The sequence below is a fragment of the Leopardus geoffroyi genome, chromosome B1 (assembly GCF_018350155.1).
Source record: "Leopardus geoffroyi isolate Oge1 chromosome B1, O.geoffroyi_Oge1_pat1.0, whole genome shotgun sequence".
In the NCBI taxonomy this organism is placed as follows: Eukaryota; Metazoa; Chordata; class Mammalia; order Carnivora; family Felidae; genus Leopardus; species Leopardus geoffroyi.
Window position 1 is genome coordinate 162,943,992 of NC_059327.1, and position 21,520 is coordinate 162,965,511.

A 21,520-nucleotide genomic window follows, 5' to 3' on the forward strand; every position below is an offset into this window, starting at 1 on the left:
AGCAGAACGGATTCTCCGGAGCCAAGCGTAGACAAGAAGCCCACGGAAGAGGGTAGGAAGGGCGGAGAGGTGGTGCGCTCTCCACGGACTGGCGGGAGGGAGCCGGGGCGGAGGGGCGGCCCGCCGGCCAAGCAGAGCCCCGAGTCTGGCTGGCAAAAGCGGAGGGGCCGGACGGAGTGTGTTCGGACAGCAAGCGGGACTTAACATCTGGAAGGTTATAATTTAGCAGCTCTGCTAGGAGAGCAGGAGGGCTGGAGGACAACCGGAGGGAGAGTTGTTGAGCCCCAGACAGGGACAGAGCTCAGCTTGGCAGGGAACAAAGGTGCTTGCCAGCGCCATCTCCTTCGCCCATCCCCCAGCCAAAATCCCAAAGGGAACCAGTTCCTGCCAGGGAACTTGCTTGCACCGCGCAAACACCCAACGCTGTGCTTCTGAGGATCCATGACTCCAGGTCTGACTCCTTCCTGGTGCCGCAGGGCCGCTCCCGAAGTGGATCTCCAAAGCAAAAGCGAGCTGAGCCTGCCCCTCCCGCCCCTATGCACCTTGCCAATCCACCCCAGCTAATATGCCAGATCCCTAGCACCACAAGCCTGGCAGTGTGCAAGTAGCCCAGACGGGCCATGCCACCCCACAGTGAATCCTGCTCTTAGGAGATGGGAAGAGAAGGTACACACCAGTCTGACTGTGGCCCCAGTGGTGGGCTGGGGGCAGACATCAGGTCTGACTGCGGCCCTGCCCGCCAACCCAAGTTATTCAAGACAGCACAGGGGAAGTGCCCTGCAGTTCTGCACCACTCCAGGGACTATCCAAAATGACGAAACGAAGAATTCCCCTCAAAAGAATCTCCAGGAAATAACGACAGCTAAAGAACTGATCAAAAAGGATTTAAACAATATAACAAAAAGTGAATTTAGAATAATAGTCATAAAATTAATCGCTGGGCTTGAAAACAGTATAGAGGACAGCAGAGAATCTATTGCTACAGAGATCAAGGGACTAAGGAACAGCCAGGAGGAGCTAAAAAATGCTATAATTGAGCTGCAAAATAAAATGGAGACAACCACAGCTCGGATTGAAGAGGCAGAGGAAAGAATAGGTGAACTAGAAGATAAAATTATGGAAAAAGAGGAAGCTGAGAAAAAGAGAGATAAAAAAATCCAGGAGTATGAGGGGAAAATTAGAGAACTAAGTGATGCACTGAAGAGAAATAACCTACGCATAATTGGTATTCCAGAGGAGGAAGAGAGAAGGAAAGGTACTGAAGGTGTACTTGAAGAAATAATAGCTGAGAACTTCCCTGATCTGGGGAAGGAAAAAGGCATTGAAATCCAAGAGGCACAGAGAACTCCCTTCAGACGTAACTGGAATTGATCTTCTGCACGACAATCATAGTGAAACTGGCAAAATACAAGCATAAAGAGAAAATTCTGAAAACAGCTAGAGATAAACGTACTCTAACATATAAAGGGAGACCGATAAGACTCGTGATGGATCTCTCTACTGCAACTTGGCAGGCCAGAAAGGAATGGCAGGAAATCTTCAATGTGATGAACAGAAAAAATATGCAGCCGAGAATCCTTTATCCAGCAAATCTGTCATTTGGAATAGAAGGAGAGATAAAGGTCTTCCCAAACAAACAAAAACTGAAGGAATTCATCACCACTAAACCAGCCCTACAAGAGATCCTAAGGGGGATCCTGTGAGACAAAGTACCAGAGACATCGCTACAAGCATGAAACCTACTGACATCACAGTGACTGTAAACTCATATCTTTCTATAATAACACTGAATCTAAATGGACTAAATGCTTCAACCAAAAGACATAGGGTATCAGAATGGATAAAAAAACAAGACCCATCTATTTGCTGTCTACAAGAGACTCATTTTAGACCTGAGGACACCTTCAGATTGAAAGTGAGGGGATGGAGAACTATTTATCATGCTACTGGAAGTCAAAAGAGAGCTGGAGTAGCCATACTTATATCAGACAAACTAGACTTTAAATTAAAGGCTGTAACGAGATGAAGGGCATTATATAATAATTATAGGGTCTATCCATCAAGAAGAACTAACAATTATAAATGTCTATGAGCCAAATACGGAGCCCCCAAATATATAAAACAATTACTCACAAACATAAGCAACCTTATTGATAAGAATGTGGTAATTGCAGGGGACTTTAACACCCCACTCACAGCAATGGATAGATCATCTAGACACACAGTCAATAAAGAAACAAGAGGCCTGAATGATACATTGGATCAGATGGACTTGACAGATATATTTAGAACTCTGCATCCCAAAGCAACAGAATATACTTTCTTCTCGAGTGCACATGGAACATTCTCCAAGATAGATCACATTCGGGGTGACAAAACAGCCCTTCATAAGTATACAAGAATTGAGATCATACCATGCATACTTTCAGACCACAATGCTATGAAGGTTGAAATCAACCACAGAAAAAAGTCTGGAAAACCTCCAAAAGCATGGAGGTTAAAGAACACCCTACTAAAGAATGTATGGGTCACCCAGGCAATAGAGAAGAAATTAAATATATGGAAACAAACGAAAATGAAAATACAACAATCTGAATGCTTTGGGATGCAGCAAAGGCAGTCCTGAGAGGAAAATACATTGCACTCCAGGCCTATCTCAAGAAACAAGAAAAATCCCAAATACAAAATCTAACAGAACACCTAAAGGAAATAGAAGCAGAACAGCAAAGACACCCTAAACCCAGCAGAAGAAGAGAAATAATAAAGATTAGAGGAGAAACAAACAATATAGAATCTAAAAAAACTGTAGAGCAGATCAACGAAACCAAGAGTTGGTTTTTTGAAAAAATAAACAAAATTGGTAAACCTCTAGCCAGGCTTCTCAAAAAGAAAAGGGAGATGACCCAAATAGATAAAATCATGAATGAAAATGGAAAATTACAACCAATCCCTCAGAGATACAAGCAATTATCAGGGAATACTATGAAAAACTATATGCCAACAAACTGGACAACCTGGAAGAAATGGACAAATTCCTAAACACCCACACACTTCCAAAACTCAATCAGGAGGAAATAGAAAGCTTGAACAGACCCATAATCAGCGAAGAAATGGAATCAGTTATCAAAAATCTCCCAACAAATAAGAGTCCAGGACCAGATGGCTTCCCAGGGGAGTTCTACCAGACATTTAAAGCAGAGATAATACTTATCCTTCTCAAGCTATTCAAAAAAATAGAAAGGGAAGGAAAACTTCCAGGCTCATTCTATGAAGCCAGTATTACTTTGATTCCTAAACCAGACAGAGACCCAGTAGAAAAAGAGAACTACAGGCCAATATCCCTGATGAATATGGATGCAAAAATTCTCAATAAGATACTAGCAAATCGAATTCAACAGCATGTAAAAAGAACTATTCACCATGATCAAGCGGGATTCATTCCTGGGATGCAGGGCTGGTTCAACATTTGCAAATCAATCAACGTGATGCATCACATTAATAAAAGAAAAGATAAGAACCATATGATCCTGTAAATCGATGCAGAAAGGCCTTTGACAAAATTTAGCAACCTTTCTTAACAAAAACCCTCGAGAAAGTCGGGATAGAAGGAACATACTTAAAGATCATAAAAGCCATTTATGAAAAGCCCATAGCTAACATCATCCTCAATGGGGAAAAACTGAGAGCTTTTTCCCTGAGATCAGGAACACGATAGGGATGTCCACTCTCACCGCTGTTGTTTAACATAGTGTTGGAAGTTCTAGCACCAGCAATCAGACAACAAAAGGAAATCAAAGGCATCAAAATTGGCAAAGATGAAATTAAGCTTTCACTTTTTGCAGATGACATGATATTATACATGGAAAATCCGATAGACTCCACGAAAAGTCTGCTAGAACTGATACATGAATTCAGCAAAGTCGCAGGATACAAAATCAATGTACAGAAATCAGTTGCATTCTTATACACTAACAATGAAGCAAGAGAAAGACAAAGAAACTGATCCCATTCACAATTGCACCAAGAAGCATAAAATACCTAGGAATCAATCTAACCAAAGATGTAAAAGATCTGTATGCTGGAAACTATAGAAAGCTTATGAAGGAAATTGAAGAAGATATAAAAGACATGGAAAAACATTCCATGCTCATGGGTTGGAAGAATAAATACTGTCAAAATGTCAATACTACCCAAAGCTATCTACACATTCAATGCAATCCCAATCAAAATTGCACCAGCATTCTTCTCGAAGCTAGAACAAGCAATCCTAAAATTCATATGGAACCACAAAAGGCCCCAAATAGCCAAAGTAATTTTGAAGAAGACCAAAGCAGGAGGCATCACATTCCCAGACTTTAGCCTCTACTACAAAGCTGTAATCATCAAGACAGCATGGTATTGGCACAAAAACAGACACATAGACCAATGGAATAGAATAGAAACCCCAGAACTAGGCCCACAGAAGTATGGCCAACTAATCTTTGACAAAGCAGGAAAGAACATCCAATGGAAAAAAGACAGCCTCTTTAACAAATGGTGCTGGGAGAACTGGACAGCAACATGCAGAAGGTTGAAACTAGACCACTTTCTGACACCATTCACAAAAATAAACTCAAAATGGATAAAGGACCTGAATGTGAGACAGGAAACCATCAAAACCCTAGAGGAGAAAACAGGAAAAGACCTCTCTGACCTCAGCTGTAGCAATTTCTTACTTGACACATCCCCAAAGGCAAGGGAATTAAAAGCAAAAATGAACTATTGGGACCTCATGAAGATAAAAAGCTTCTGCACAGCAAAGGAAACAATCAACAAAACTAAAAGGCAACCAACGGAATGGGAAAAGATATTTGCAAATGACATATCGGACAAAGAGCTAGTATCCAAAATCTGTAAAGAGCTCACCAAACTCCACACCCGAAAAACAAATAATCCAGTGAAGAAATGGGCAGAAAACATGAATAGACACTTCTCTAAAGAAGACATCCGGATGGCCAACAGGCACATGAAAAGATGCTCAACGTCGCTCCTCATCAGGGAAATACAAATCAAAACCACACTCAGATATCACCTCACGCCAGTCAGAGTGGCCAAAATGAACAAATCAGGAGACTATAGATGCTGGAGAGGATGTGGAGAAATGGGAACCCTCTTGCACTGTTGGTGGGAATGCAAACTGGTGTAGCCGCTCTGGAAAACAGTGTGGAGGTTCCTCAATAATTAAAAATGGACCTACCCTATGACCCAGCAATAGCACTGCTAGGAATTTACCCAAGGGATACAGGAGTGCTGATGCATAGGGGCACTTGTACCCCAATGTTTATAGCAGCACTCTCAACAATAGCCAAATTATGGAAAGAGCCTAAATGTCCATCAACTGATGAATGGATAAAGAAATTGTGGTTTACAAATTTTTTTTTCAACGTTTATTTATTTTTGGGATAGAGAGAGACAGAGCATGAACGGGGGAGGGGCAGAGAGAGAGGGAGACACAGAATCAGAAACAGGCTCCAGGCTCTGAGCCATCAGCCCAGAGCCTGATGTGGGGCTCGAACTCACGGACCACGAGATCGTGACCTGGCTGAAGTCGAATGCTTAACCGACTGCGCCACCCAGGCGCCCCAAGAAATTGTGGTTTATATACACAATGGAATACTACGTGGCAATGAGAAAGAATGAAATATGGCCCTTTGTAGCAACGTGGATGGAACTGGAAAGTGTTATGCTAAGTGAAATAAGCCATACAGAGAAAGACAGATATCATGTTTTCACTCTTAAGTGGATCCTGAGAAACTTAACAAGAACCCATGGGGGAAGGGAAGGAAAAAAAAAAAGAGAGAGAGGTTAGAATGGGAGTGAGCCAAAGCATAAGAGACTCTTAAAAACTGAGAACAAACTGAGGGTGGGTGATGGGTATTGAAGAGGGCATCTTTTGGGATGAGCACTGCGTGTTGTATGGAAACCAATTTGACAATAAATTTCATGTATTTAAAACTAAACTAAACTAAAATAAAATAAAATAAAAATGCATCCTGAGTCCTTATTGCAACTTAGCTCTGCTTCTGAGCACCTACAACTAAATTCATTCAAATCTGTATTTCCCCCACAACCTGGTCTTTATTTTCACTGGGTGCCTTTTCCTCTTATTTGACTGTGACTGAGTGTTGTCATGGAATATGAGCTTTGAGTACCATCCAGGTATGAGAGTGTGGTCATAAATGTCAAAGGCAGTGATGAGTTCTAGAAGGATCTGAATAAAGAAGAAAGTGTTCATGAGAGCAGGTTTGGTGAAATAGTAAGAGTAGGAGTTAGATTGCATAAGGTAAAGAGATAGGTGGTGAGAAAATTATAAGAAATAAAGGTTTGAAGCAATACAGAAAAAAATGGTGGTTTCTTTATAATTTTGGGGATACCGAGAGAATTGTGCTGATTAATATCTTTGCAAAAGAGGAATTGAAATAAATTACAGCTTCTGTCGTATACACTACACTTCCATCAAGATAATAACAAACCACTACTACCTCCTGCACCACCCCCTGAAACTATTCAGAGAAATGAGTGTGAGGATAAAGAAGTTAGTAGTAAAATGAAAACAGATGGGTGCCTGGCAATAAATAATGTGCCTGCAATGGAATGATCTTTGGAAAGCAAGTCTGCAACTACGATATAATCCTTGATAATCAAAATTTACTGCTAATATAATTTTTATAAAAGGCTGTTTATAATCATAGCAATTAAAGTTGCTGCCAATGCAAACGAGAAATTGATAACTGAAATTCATCATAACTTGGCTTTCTAGTCCTTATCCGTGGGTCCCTGGATCATGTGGGATATTTTATAAAAGGAGGCAGAATCTTTTCTGTTCTTATGTTTCTCTTCTGACGAAATGGGTATCTATTCTCGGCCCCAGCTCCACTCTCCCTAGGCTGTTACTCTTTCAGTTCCTTATATCCTTCAGCCGATCCCCAGCTGCATTTGCTATGTCTGTGCTTGTTCTGATTCTGGCCTAACCCAGCACCCACATTGCTGCTTGGTCCAGTGTCCACTTCTCCCAAAGCTCCTCATATGCCATCAGGTCTTTCTTTCATCTTAGCACTCCTGTTTCCCTTCCCTATTTTACTGTGTTTCTCCTCGGCCCTTTCTAATAAACTTAATTTTGTTGTAGTTTTGTATCTTCCTTCCCTAGAGAGCTGGAGAGAAAACTCCCCGCTAGAGAGTTCCCTGAGAGGAGGGAGATTTGTCTGTGTTGTTCATTACTCACTGTGATGTCCTCGGTGCCTAGAACAACACTTGGCACTCAAGGGATATATGTTGAAGTGATACAGGCAGGATCCATGCGTGGAGCGAGGCCGCTGAACTAAGAGAAGGTGAAGCCAAACCTGAGCACAGATGAGATTAATTTGCAGATGTATAGACTCTAATTATTGAATGTTTGAAATGCTCTCATTGTGTTAGGAAGCCATCGCAAAATTGGCCCCGTAATTCTACCTGTGGGACTTCTTTCGTAGATGTATCTGCATACATGTAGAATGATATGTTATATTCACTAATCACTAATTTGTGGTCGCGATGTGAAATGACTGCACCCTCAGTTCAGTAAATCGTGGGACACCTGTGATGGAATAATATTCAGCTATTAAAAGAGAATGAAGAACTAAGAAATTGTTGATATACTGATGAGCAGTGAGCTCAGTGACATCTTTCCAATGAAAGAAGTGAGGCGTAGCATGCCTCTTTGCAAAAAATGGTGAAATATATATTCATATTTGCTTTTGATGCACTAAATATATCTGGAAAATGTAGAAGGAACTGATGACATCGTCTTCCTCTGCAGGGCGATGCTGCAGGCTGGGGGCACACTGAGAAGTTAGGGAAGTGAATAAAGATGGAGGAAGGAGGGAGACGTCCGACTACCTGTATCAGTGTGTGTGCTCTGAGTTTTCAATCCTGTGCATGTATCTCCTATTAAAAATAAATAGAAATTAGATTTACGTAAAAGCTCGATTTGCTTCTTAACCACCTTAAACAACTTAAGGTGGGATTTTGTGCTCCCAGGAAGGAAAGTAGCTGCTTCCTACCTTGGAACCTCTAAAATGCTTCTTCCCCATTGTCTTCCCTCCCCAACGAACCCTCCCTTTCTTTTAAAACTTCTATTAAAACGCCCAAACGCTGCACTGTGATTATTGGTTACATGTCTGTCTCCCCTACCAGATTGTAAATTCCCTGAAGGTAGTAACTGTGCCTGCAACTCTTAAGAGGTTCTAGTAAACTGAATAAAAGGATGAATAAATGATTGAATAACTCTTCATAATCAATTTGAGACCAAGTTTTAAGGTAATGACATAAATCCATGAGAAGCCATATCCACTTGACTTCAGCACTTAAGTCACTGTCTAGCGTTGTTGATTGCTATCTATCTAATCTATCTTATTTCTTCCATTAAGCTTCTTCTTGGTGCTTCTTTGCAAATGTACCTCATTGTCTAGGTCAGTGAGAAGGAAGGAAGGCAGCACCAAATGCCTGAATTTTGTCAGGCATTATGCTAGGTGTTTTAAAATGCATCATTTAACTTAATTCTGTTAAATAACACAATTTCAAATGAGTAAATTTTAAAGAACTATGGACTTTATTAATGGATTCATGAACTGGGAGGCCTCAACCTAGCAAGTAGAGGGGAGCTCCAAAGGGCTATAGAAAAGGGAAGGTTTTAAAAGTACAAAGAGAGTGGAAAAAAGGACACTGTTAGCAAAGAATACATTGTTTTGGACAAGGTCTCCCTCCTAAGGGGAACAGGAAGGGTTTACCAGTAAATTTCCTAGTGCTGACCAGATTTCCACGTTGACTAGTGAAAGGTTACATTTCTGGGCTGTTGGAACTGCGTTTACGTTAGGTATGAAGTCTTCATTTACCAACTTAGGGCCTCAACCTGAGTGATGCTGTTTTGGGCCTCTGGTTTTCCTCTTGACAACTCTAAAAGCAACTCTACAAGGTGGATATTATTCTTTTTTTATTTTTATAGAAGTTTTGAGAAAGAGACCTAAGTAACTTGCCCTAAGCCAAACTTTCCCTAAGTGATTGAATCGGGTCATTTAATAAAATTATTTTTTAACTTCAAGGCACATTTCTTTTCTATATCATGACTCTGATACATGCTTACTTGAATGAATACATAACTAAACCAATAAATTCATAAAGAGTGGGTATCCTAGTTTATAAAAAGCAATATTTTAAGTCCAGCTTCTGTGTTTTTATTTTGGAGGTGGAAGTTTTTTTCCTAAGACTACACAGCAGGGAAATACATGGAGTAGATCTTATAGATAAGAGACAAACGCCACAGTGGTTTCAACTTAAACAATGATAAGCCCGTGTTTTTGTTAACGTTTACACTGTTAAGTAACCTGATGATGATATATGTCAAAGTCACTAACTACACCCACAAAGTCAAAAACAATTGTTAAATCACCTCTTAAGAGTCATACATCTTTCTCCTCCTTCCTGGGTTTCCAAATGCCAATTAAATATTCCTATTAGATACAACATTTTCAGAGGAAAGAAAGGTAATTTTTCCTAGGGCAGAACCAGAAGTATTACCTCTGATTTAAAAAAAAAAAAAAAAATTTTAATGTTTATTTCTGAGACAGAGCACGAGTGGGGGAGGGGCAGAGAGAGAGGGAGACACAGAATCCGAAGCAGGCTCCAGGCTCTGAGCACTCAGCACAGAGCCCGACGCAGGGCTCGAACTCACAAACTGTGAGATCATGACCTGAGCCAAAGTCTGTCGCTCAACCTACTGAGCCACCCAGGCACCCCAGTACCACCTCTGATTTTAAATTCACCTATAGATAGAATGACTGAACTTAGATGTGAACATCACATAAGGTATATTTAGTGTTAAGGTGGATGTGGAGAGCCAGCACCCAAGGGTGAAACAGGGTGCTGTCGGAAAAACCACCAGATGCTGAATAGAAGTGAGGCAAGATTTTATTCACAGCCAGGCCAAACCTGACCTCCTGATCTTAAGGAGAAAAGTGCAGAGAATGGCCCCGAAAAAAGGTAGCAGTGAGCTTACATGGATTTTAGCGAGTCAGAATATGTCATTATTTGGTTAACCAATTACAATTTACAGCATTTCATGGTAGCCAATTATATTGTGACACACAGACGTTAGTTTTGGCAGGAACCTATCAATTTAAAGGTCTTTGTCCTAAGAGGGTTTAACATGATCAATCATAGTTAGACACCTGAGATGCCGTAGGACAGCAAGTATGTGACTTTTTACATGTTGGTCTTGCCTAGGCCAGATCTTGGTAGAAGGGGTGGGGGAGCGTTTTTTGCATCCTAAGTTATCTATTTAGCAAGCAGGCGCGGTCACAGAAGCCAGAGAGGGCGGTTAGTAATTTCCGATAACCCTAATAGGGAACTACATAAGCCTTTTATCTCAATTATTCATGAAAGGTGAGTTTAAGCTGAACTTATATACAATAAGCTTTCTGATATCTTATAAGTTGACCTATTACAAAGGGGATGTGTTATCACATAGCAGTGTTGTGAATGACCTTGCCACTGGTCCAGGCTGTGGCCATCTCCTCAGCCTGTACCAAAAAACAAGTGACATTAAGAAAACTGTTTCATGGGGCGCCTGGGTGGCTCAGTGGGTGAGCGTCCGACATCGGCTCAGGTCATGATCTCACCATTTGTGAGTTCGAGCCCCACATCAGGCTGTGTGCTGACCGCTTGCTCAGAGCCTGAAGCCTGCTTCAGATTCTGCATCTCCTTCTCTCTCTGCCCCTCCCTAGCTCACGCTTTGTCTCACTCTGTTTCTCAAAAATAAATAAATGTAAAAAAAAAAAAAAAATTAAGAATAAAACTGTTTCGGGGGGCACCTGGGTGGGTTAGTCGGTTAAGTACCTGACCCTTGATTTCTGCTCAGGCCACAATCTCACTGTCGTGGGTTGAGCGCCATGCCCAGCTCTGTGCTGGGCGTGGAGACTGCTTGGTGTCTCTCTCTAAATAAACATTAAAAAAACCAAAAACATTCGGGGCACCTGGCTGGCTCTGTCGACTGGGAAGTGCATGGAGCCAACTTAATAACAACAACAAAATCCAAACCTGTTCAAGAAAACACTGCAGTTTGAGTAGGAGGAAGGCCTACCTCTTCTCAACATGCAGCTTGCTATATTTAACTTTTTGGGGGGAATTCTAAAGGTCATATGGTCTCAGTTACAGGTTTAGAAAAAAGAATTAATGAATAATTTGTGGATGGTGGGGTGAAATAAAGCAGGGCTCTTTTCTGAAAATGAAGGGATAAATGTGTCTTCTAACAAATAGTTAAATAGTTTAATATGCCAGAGATAGTTAACTTCTATTTCTTGATAAAGATTTACATTTAAGAGTTAGATTTTTTTTTTTTTAGAATTCTTTTTTTTTTAATTCATATTAAGAGAAGAGGGTTTGAAGGTAGAAACTCTTTTTCTATAATTGCTCACATATTGCAACTCTGTCATGGTATTTGTTAGTTAAGGAATGTGCAGGCAATCTCCAGAATCTTTTTCATATTGAAAAATTTTAAATGGTTTGTGGTCTCTGTGTTGTGAGAACACTGAACTCTCGGTCATTGTGGGTTTGGGATCCATAATTTAAATGGAAACTATGGCTCCTTTAGAAAAAGCTAAGAATTCTCTGAAGTTAGCTACAACAGAAAAGGAGGAATGGAAAGACTCATTACATTTGAATGACAAGTTCCTAATTAGGTTGATGTTTACTCTGCCAAGTAAAAGTCCAAAAATCTAACTCCTTGTGAGTTAACCAGCCACCGCCTTTATTGGGGTGCTTCTAAATCTTTGGTTTTATAGACCAGAATGTCTTCAGTAGCATGGCAGAATTGTCCCATATTTCTGGCTACAGCTTTTCTCCCCTATTACCTGCTGGTATTTTTGCCTGAGGATTCCTTTGCTTGCTTGCTTGCTTGCTTGCTTTGTTTGTTTGTTTCTTTTTTTAATTTAAATTTTAGTTAACATACAATGCAATATTAGTTTCAGAAGTAGAATTCAGTGATTCATCACTTACAGACAACACCCAATGCTCATCACAAGTGCCTTCCTTAATACCCATCACCCATCTAGTCCATCTCCTACCCACTTCCCTCCATCAAACAGAGTTGATGTTTGCTTAGCTATTTTGTTTGTATGCTATTTTGCTTAGCATAATACTCTCTAGCTCCATCCACATGATTGCAAATAGCAATACTTTATTCTTTTTTATGGCTGAGTAATACGTATATATGTCTGTGTGTGTGTGTACATATGTGTGTGTGTGTGTGTACATATATGTATATATGTATACCACATCTTCTTTTTCCATTCATCAGTCAGTGGACATTTGGCCTCTTTCCATAATTTGGCTATTGTTGATAATTCTCCTATAAACATCAGGGTGCATGTATCCCTTTGAATTATTTTTGTATCCTTTGGGTAAATACCTACTAGTACAATTGCTGGGTCACAGGGTAGTTCTATTTTTAACTTTTCAAGGAACTTTCATGCTGTTTTCCAGAGTGGCTGCACCAGTTTTCATTCCCACCAATAGTACAAAAGTGTTCCCCTTTCTCCACATCCTCACCAGTCTGTGTTGTTAATTTTAGCCATTCTGACTGTTGTGAGGTGATACCTCATTGTAGTTTTGATTTGTATTTCCCTGATGATGAGTGAGGTTGAGCATCTTTTTATGTATCTGTTGGCCATTTATGTATCTTCTTTGGAAAAATGTCTATTCATGTCTTCTGCCCATTTTCAAATTGAATTATTTGTTTTTGGGTGTTGGATTTTATAAGTTCTTCATATATTTTCGATACTAACACTTTATCAGATGTGTCATTTGCAAATATCTTTTCTCATTCCATTGGCTGCGTTTTAGTTTCATTGATTGTTTCCTTTGCTGTGCAGAAGCTTTTTATCTTGATGAAGTCCCAATAGTTCATTTTTGCTTTTGTTTCCCTTGCCTGAGTCATGTCTAGTAAGCAGTTGCTGTGGCCAAGGTCAAAGAGATTGCTCACCTAGGATTTTGATGGTTTTCTGTCTCACATTTAGGTCTTTCATCCATTTAGAATTTATTTTTGTGTATGGTGAAAGAAAGTGGTCCAGTTTCGTTCTTTTGCATGTTGCTGTCCAGTTTTCCCAATACCATTTGTTGAAGAGACTGTCTTTTTTTCCATTGGCTATTCTATCCTGCTTTGTTGAAGATTAATGGACCATATAGTTGTGGGTTCATTTCTGGGTTTTGTTTTCTCTTCTGATCTGTTGATCTGTGTGTCTGTTTTTGTGCCAGTACCATATTGTCTTGATCACAACAGCTTTGTAATAGAACTTGAAGTCTGGAATTGTGATGCCTCCAGCTTTGCTTTGCTTTTTCAAGATTGCTTTGACTATTCAGAGTCATTTGTGGTTCCATATAAATTTTAGGATTGTTTGTTCTAGCTCTGTGAAAGATGCTGGTGGTATTTTGATAAGAATTGCATTAAATCTGTAGATTGCTTTGGGTAGTATAGACATTTTAACAATGTTCTTGCTATCCATGAGCATGGAATGTTTTTCCATTTCTCTGTGTCTTCCATTTCTTTGTGTCTTCAGTTTCTTTCATAGTGTTCTATAGTTTTCAGAGTACAGGTCTTTTACCTCTTTGGTTAGATTTATTCCTAGGCAGCTTATGGTTTGAGGCACAATTATAAATGGGATTGATTCCCCAATTTGTGTTTCTGTTGCTTCATTATTAGTGTATAGAAATACAACAGATTTCTGCATGTTGGTTTTACATGCTGCAACTTTACCGAAATTGTGTTATCAATTTTAGCAACGTTTTGGTGGAATCTTTTGCGTTTTCCATTCAGAGTATCATGTCATCTGCAAATAGTGAAAGCTTGACTTCTTCCTTGCCAATTTGGATGCCTTTTATTTCTTTTTGTTGTCTGATTGCTGTGGCTAGGACTTCCAGTACTATGTTAAATAACAGTGGTGAGAGTGGACATCCCTGACTTATTCTTGACCGTAGAGAAAAAGCTCTCAGGTTTTCCCCATTAAGGATGGTATTACCTGTGGATTTTTTTTGTCTCTGGCCTTTCTTATTTAGAATTATGTCCCTTATAACCCTACTTTGTTGAGGGTTTTTATCATGAATGGATGTTGAACTTTGTCAAATGCTTTTTCTGCATCGATTAAAAGGATCATCTGGTTCTTATCCTTTCTTTTATTAATGTGATGTATCATGTTGATTGATTTGCAAATATTGAACCACCCCCGCATCCCAGGAATAAATCCCACTTGATTGTGGTGATTTTTTTTTTTTTTAATGAGTTGTTGGTTTTGATTTTCTAGTATTAAGAATTTTTACATCCATGTTCATCAGGGATATTGGCCTACAGTTCTCTTTTTTAGTGGAGTCTTTATCTACTTTTAGAATCAGGGTAATGCTGGCCTCATAGAATGAATTTAGAAGTTTTCCTTCTATTTCAATTTTTTGGAACAGTTTGAGAAGTCTGAGTAGGGGTTTATCAATTTTATTAATTTTTCCAAAAACCAGCTCCTGGATTCATTAATCTGTTCTATTGTTTTTTTAGTTTCTATATCATTTATTTCTTAAAAAAAATTTTTTTTTACATTTATTTATTTTTGAGAGCCAGAGTGAGACAAAGTGAGAGTGGGGGAGGAGCAGAGAGAGAAGGAGACACAGGATCGGAAGCAGGCTCCAGGCTCTGAGCTGTCAGCACAAAGCCCGATGTGGGGCTCGAACCCACAGACCGTGAGATCATGACCTGAGCTGAAGTAGGACACACAACTGACTGAGCCACCCAGGCACCCCTTTATATCATTTATTTCTGCTCTGATATTTATTATTTCCCTTCTTCTGCTGTGTTTAGGCTTCATTTGTTGTTCTTTTTGTAGCTCCTTTCAGAGTAAGGTTATGTTGTTTGAGATTTTTTCTTGCTTCTTGAGGTGGGCCTGTATTGCCATATACTTCCCTCTTATGCCTGCTTTTGTTTCATCCCAAAGGCTTTGGAGCATCTTGTTTTTGTTTTCATAAGTTTCCATATTTTTAAAAATTTCTTCTTTGATCTTCAAGTTGACCCATTCATTATTTAGTAGCACGTTGCTTAACCTCCATATATTTGTGGTCTTTCCAAAGGTTTTCTTGTGGTTGACTTCAAGTTTCATAGCATTATGATCAGAACATATGCAAGGTATGATCTCAATCTTTTTGTACTTGTTGAAACCTGACTTAGTATGTGATCTATTCCAGAGAATGTTCCATGTGGATTGAAAAGAATGTGTATTCTGCTGCTTTAGAATGAAATGTTAATATATCTGTTAAATCCATCTGTTCCAGCATGTCATTCAAAGCCATTTTTCCTTGTTGATTTTCTGCTTAGATGATCTGTCCATTGTTGTAAGTATGGTCCCCTACTATTATTGTGTTACTATCAATGAGTTCCTTTATGTTATTAATTATTTTATATATTTGGGTGTACTATGTTGGGGCCATAAATATTTATAATTGTTAGACCTTCTTGTTGATAGTACCCTATATTGTAATACAATGCCCTCCTTCATCTCTTGTTACAGTCTTTAGTTTAAAATCTAGTTTGACTGATATGTAAGTATTGCTAGTCTGGCTCTCTTTCTTGTTTTTTTTTTGTTTGTTTGTTTGGTTTTGTTTTCATTTATGTTTTGAGAAAGAGAAAGAGCATGAGCAGGAGAGGGGCAGAGAGAAAGAGGGGACAGAGAATCCGAAGTGGGCTCTGTGCCCAGAGGCTGACAGCAGTGAGCCCAATGTGGGGCTCAAACTCATGAACCCTGAGATCATAACTTGAGTCAGAGTCAACCTACGGAGTCACCCAGATGCCTCTGGCTTTCTTTTGACGTCCATTTGCATTCTAAATGTTTCTCCTCACTTTTATTCTACATGTCTCTATGTCTAAGATGAGTATCTTGTAGACAGCATATAGATGGGTCTTATTTTTTTCTAACACCCTATGTGTTTTGATTGGCACATTTAGTCCATTTATGTTCAGAGGAATTATTGATAGATGTGTGTTTAGTGCCATTTTATTACTTGTTTTGCCATTATTTCTGGAGATTTTCTCAGTTCTTTTCCTGTCTTTGTCACTTTCCACTCAAAGAGTCCCCTTTAATATTTCTTGCAGAGTTGGTTTAGTGATGATGAGCTCCTTTAGTTTTGTTTGTCTGGGAAACTCTTTATCTCTCCTCCTATTCTGAATGATATTGCTGGATAGAGTATTCTTGGCTGCAAATTTTTCCCATTCAGCACATTGAATATATCATGCCACTCCCTTCTGGCTTGCCAAGTTTCTGTGGAGAGATCTGTAGCTGGCCTTATGGGTCTCCTGTGTAAGTTAGGAACTTCTTTTGTCTTGCTTCTTTTAGGATTTTTTCTTTATCACTATATTTTGCAAATTTAATTATAATATGTCTTCGTGTTGGCCTGCTTTTGTTGATTTTGTTGGGAGTTCTCTGTGACTCCTGGATTTGGATGTCTGTGTCCTCCCCCAAATTAGGGAAGTTTTCAGCTATTATTTCCTTAAATAAATTTTCTGTCCCCTTTTTTCTCTTTTTTTCTTCTGGGACTCCTGTGATATGAATGCAATTACATTTGATGGAGTCACTGAGTTCCCTAAGTCTATTCTTGTGATCCATAATTTTTCTTTCTCTCTTTTGTTCAGCTTCATTATTGGCCATAATTCTATCTTTTCCATCACTTATTCATTCCTCTGTTTCTTTCATCCCTGTGTTCATTATATTCAGTCTGTTTTGAATCTCACTTATTTAATTTTTTCATTTATGACTGTTTTAACTCTTTTATCTTTGTGGTAAGGGTCTCCCTGATGTCTTCCATGCTTTTCTGAAGCCCAGTGAGAATTGAAAATGTTGCTTTAAATCCCCCATCTGGCTATTCCTTATATCTGTTTCAATTAGATCTCTGGCTATGATGTTATCTTGTTCTTTCATTTGGGATTAATTCTTCTGTCTTGATATTTTGTCTAAGTCTGTGTCTTCTTCTCTGTATTAGAAAAGCCTGTTATGTTTCCTGCTTCTGAGAGTAATGGCTTTATGAAGAAGCTGAATAGTGTCCAGTGTTTACTGTATTTACCTATATATTTTTGCTTATTATGTTCTTCCTTCCAGATGTTTCAAGATTTTCTTTTCTTTTTAGAGCTATTCCTTTTGTCATTCTTACAGAATACTAGGTTTTCGAGTGACAAAATCTCTTAATTTTCACTCATCTGAGAATATTTTTACCTCCCCTCACATTTGATAATATTTTCACTGGATCTAGTATTCTGGGCAAACAGTTCTTTTCTTTCAATACGTGAAAAAGGTGCCACTTTTTTTCTGGCCTCCATGGTTTCTGATGAGAAATCTACTTTCATTTGAATTTTTTCCCTCTGAAAATAAGGTATCATTTCTTTCTTACTGCTTTCAAGACACTTCCTTTCTCTTTAGATTTTTGAAGTTTAATTGCAATGTGTCTTGGTGTGGGTTTCTTTGGGATTGTGTTATTTGGGGTTCACTCAGCTTATTTATCTGTAGGTTTATATCTTTTGCTATTTGGGAAATTTTAGCCATTATTTCTCCTAGTACCTTTCCAGCCCCACCCACTTTCTTCTCTTCTGGAGCCAATGATAAGTGTATGAATTTTCTATTGCTACTGTAGTAAATTACCATAAACTTAGTGGTTTTAAAACAATACAGATTTATTCTCTAGTGCTCTGGAGGTCAGAAGTCTAGAATCAGTCTTAAAACCCTAAAATCAAGGTCTTGGCAGTTCTGGTTCATTCTGGACACGACAGGGTAGTTCCTGTTTCTTTCTTTTTACCTTTTTTAAGTTTATTTATTTTGAGAGAGAGAGAGAGAGAGAGTGTGAATGAGCAGGGAAGGAGCAGAGAGAGAGACAGAGAGAGAGAATCCCAATCAGGCCCCTTGCTGTCAATACGGAGCCTGATGTGGGGCTCAAACCCATGAACCATGAGATCATGACCTGAGCTGAAAACAAGAGTCAGATAATTAACCAAATGAGCCATCCAGGCACCCCTAGTTTCTGTTTCTTGCCTCTTTAGGTTTCTAGTGACCGCCTGCAGCCACATGATTCTAATCTTAACCTCCATTATCATGTTGCCTTTTCTTCTGACCCTCACTCCTTTTGTGTCCTTTTATAATGATGCTTATGATTACATTGGACCAACCTGGATGGGTTTTTTGGAGCAAAATTTATGACATTGTGAAATGCACAAATGGAATCATATAGTATGTACTCTTTTGTGTCAGGCTTCATTCATAGCATAATGATTTTGAGATTCACCACATTATTTGATCCCTTTTTAATGCTGAATAGTAATATTACATTGCATGAATATATCACAGTTTGTTTAGCTATTTTCCTGTTGATAGAAACCTGGTCTCTTTCCAGTTGTTTACTATTATGAATAAAATTACCATGAACATCATTGAACAAATGTTTGGGGGAAGATACACTGTCATTTATTTTTCCTTTCAGTGGAATTTCTGGGTTATTCTTTCATTTCAGTGGAATGGCTATGTCTTAGGGTTGGTATATATTTAGTTTAAGAAAACCTACTAGATGGGGGCGGCTGGGTGGCTCAGTCAGTTAAGCATCAGACTCTTGATTTCAGCTCAGGTCATGATCTCACAGTTCATGAGTTCAAGCCCTGCATCAGGCTCTGCACTGATAGTATGGAGCCTGCTTGGGATTCTCTGTCTCCCACTCTTCCTGCCCCTCCTCTGCTCACAATCTCTTTCTCTCTCTCTCTCTCTCAAAAATAAACATTAAAAAGAAAAACTAAAACCTACTGAATGGTTTTCTAAAGTCGCTGCCCTATTTTACTCTTTCACCAACAATGCATGCGTTCTGATTGATCCACATTCTTGCTAACATTTGGTATTATCCAGTGTTATAGACTGAATTGTGTCCCCCCGCCACTCAAAGTCATGTTTCTCCTCTAATCCCTACTACCTGAAAATGTAACTGTATTTGGAGAAAAGGCCTTTAGGTAATTAAGTTAAAATGAGTCCCTTAGTGTTGGTCTTAATCCAATAAGAGGATTAATCTTATAAAAGGAGAAGATTAAGACTTACTAAGGGACACCTGACACAGAGAAAAGGCCTTGTGAAGACACAATTAGAAGATTGACATCTGCAAGCCAAGTGTAGGGCCTCAGGAGAAACCAAAACTGCTGACACATTGATATTGGACTTTCAGTCTCCAAAACTGTGAGAAAATTAATTTCTGTTGTTTAAGCCAATGGTCTGTGGTATTTTGTTATGGAAGTCTGAGCAGACTTTTTATTTTTTTTTTATTTTATTTTTTTTTTTTATAATATATGAAATTTATTGTCCAAATTGGTTTCCATAAAACACCCAGTGCTCATCCCAAAAGGTGCCCTCCTCAATACCCATCACCCACCCTCTCCTTCCTCCCACCCCCCATCAACCCTCAGTTTGTTCTCAGTTTTTAACAGTCTCTTATGCTTTGGTTCTCTCCCACGCTAAACTCTTTTTTTTTTTTTCTTTTTTCCTCCCCCTCCCCCATGGGTTCCTGTTACGTTTCTCAGGATCCACATAAGAGTGAAACCATATGGTATCTGTCTTTCTCTGTATGGCTTATTTCACTTAGCATCACACTCTCCAGTTCCATCCACGTTGCTACAAAAGGCCATATTTCATTTTTTCTCATTGCCACGTAGTATTCCATTGTGTATATAAACCACAATTTCTTTATCCATTCATCAGTTGATGGACATTTAGGCTCTTTCCATAATTTGGCTATTGTTGAGAGTGCTGCTATGAACATTGGGGTACAAGTGCCCCTATGCATCAGTACTCCTGTATCCCTTGGGTAAATTCCTAGCAGTGCTATTGCTGGGTCATAAGGTAGGTCTATTTTTAATTTTCTGAGGAACCTCCACACTGCTTTCCAGAGCGGCTGCACCAATTTGCATTCCCACCAACAGTGCAAGAGGGTTCCCGTTTCTCCACATCCTCGCCAGCATCTATAGTCTCCTGATTTGTTCATTTTGGCCACTCTGACTGGCGTGAGGTGATACCTGAGTGTGGTTTTAATTTGTATTTCCCTGATAAGGAGCGACGCTGAACATCTTTTCATGTGCCTGTTGGCCATCCGGATGTCTTCTTTAGAGAAGTGTCTATTCATGTTTTCTGCCCATTTCTTCACTGGGTTATTTGTTTTTCGGGTGTGGAGTTTGGTGAGCTCTTTATAGATTCTGGATACTAGCCCTTTGTCCGATATGTCATTTGCAAATATCTTTTCCCATTCCATTGGTTGCCTTTTAGTTTTGTTGACTGTTTCCTTTGCTGTGCAGAAGCTTTTTATCTTCATAAGGTCCCAGTAATTCACTTTTGCTTTTAATTCCCTTGCCTTTGGGGATGTGTCGAGTAAGAGATTGCTACGGCTGAGGTCAGAGAGGTCTTTTCCTGCTTTCTCCTCTAAGGTTTTGATGGTTTCCTGTCTCACATTCAGGTCCTTTATCCATTTTGAGTTTATTTTTGTGAATGGTGTGAGAAAGTGGTCTAGTTTCAACCTTCTGCATGTTGCTGTCCAGTTCTCCCAGCACCATTTGTTAAAGAGGCTGTCTTTTTTCCATTGGATGTTCTTTCCTGCTTTGTCAAAGATGAGTTGACCATACGTTTGTGGGTCTAGTTCTGGGGTTTCTATTCTATTCCATTGGTCTATGTGTCTGTTTTTGTGCCAATACCATGCTGTCTTGATGATGACAGCTTTGTAGTAGAGGCTAAAGTCTGGGATTGTGATGCCTCCTGCTTTGGTCTTCTTCTTCAAAATTCCTTTGGCTATTTGGGGCCTTCTGTGGTTCCATATGAATTTTAGGATTGCTTGTTCTAGTTTCGAGAAGAATGCTGGTGCAATTTTGATTGGGATTGCATTGAATGTGTAGATAGCTTTGGGTAGTATTGACATTTTGACAATATTTATTTTTCCAATCCATGAGCAGGGAATGTCTTTCCATTTCTTTAAATCTTCTTCAATTTCCTTCGTAAGCTTTCTATAGTTTTCAGCATACAGATCCTTTACATCTTTGGTTAGATTTATTCCTAGGTATTTTATGCTTCTTGGTGCAATTGTGAATGGGATCAGTTTCTTTATTTGTCTTTCTGTTGCTTCATTGTTAGTGTATAAGAATGCAACTGATTTCTGTACATTGATTTTGTATCCTGCGACTTTGCTGAATTCATGTATCAATTCTAGCAGACTTTTGGTGGAGTCTATCGGATTTTCCATGTATAATATCATGTCATCTGCAAAAAGCGAAAGCTTGACTTCATCTTTGCCAATTTTGATGCCTTTGATTTCCTTTTGTTGTCTGATTGCTGATGCTAGAACTTCCAGCACTATGTTAAACAACAGCGGTGAGAGTGGGCATCCCTGTCGTGTTCCTGATCTCAGGGAAAAAGGTCTCAGT

General features: G+C 39.3%; 1 protein-coding gene across 3 annotated transcripts in view; it reads left to right on the forward strand.

Moving 5' to 3' along the window:
• Nucleotides 1-21,520, forward strand: part of SCFD2 (sec1 family domain containing 2) — a 411,701-nt gene that overhangs the window by 18,323 nt on the left and 371,858 nt on the right. The window lies entirely within an intron of this gene.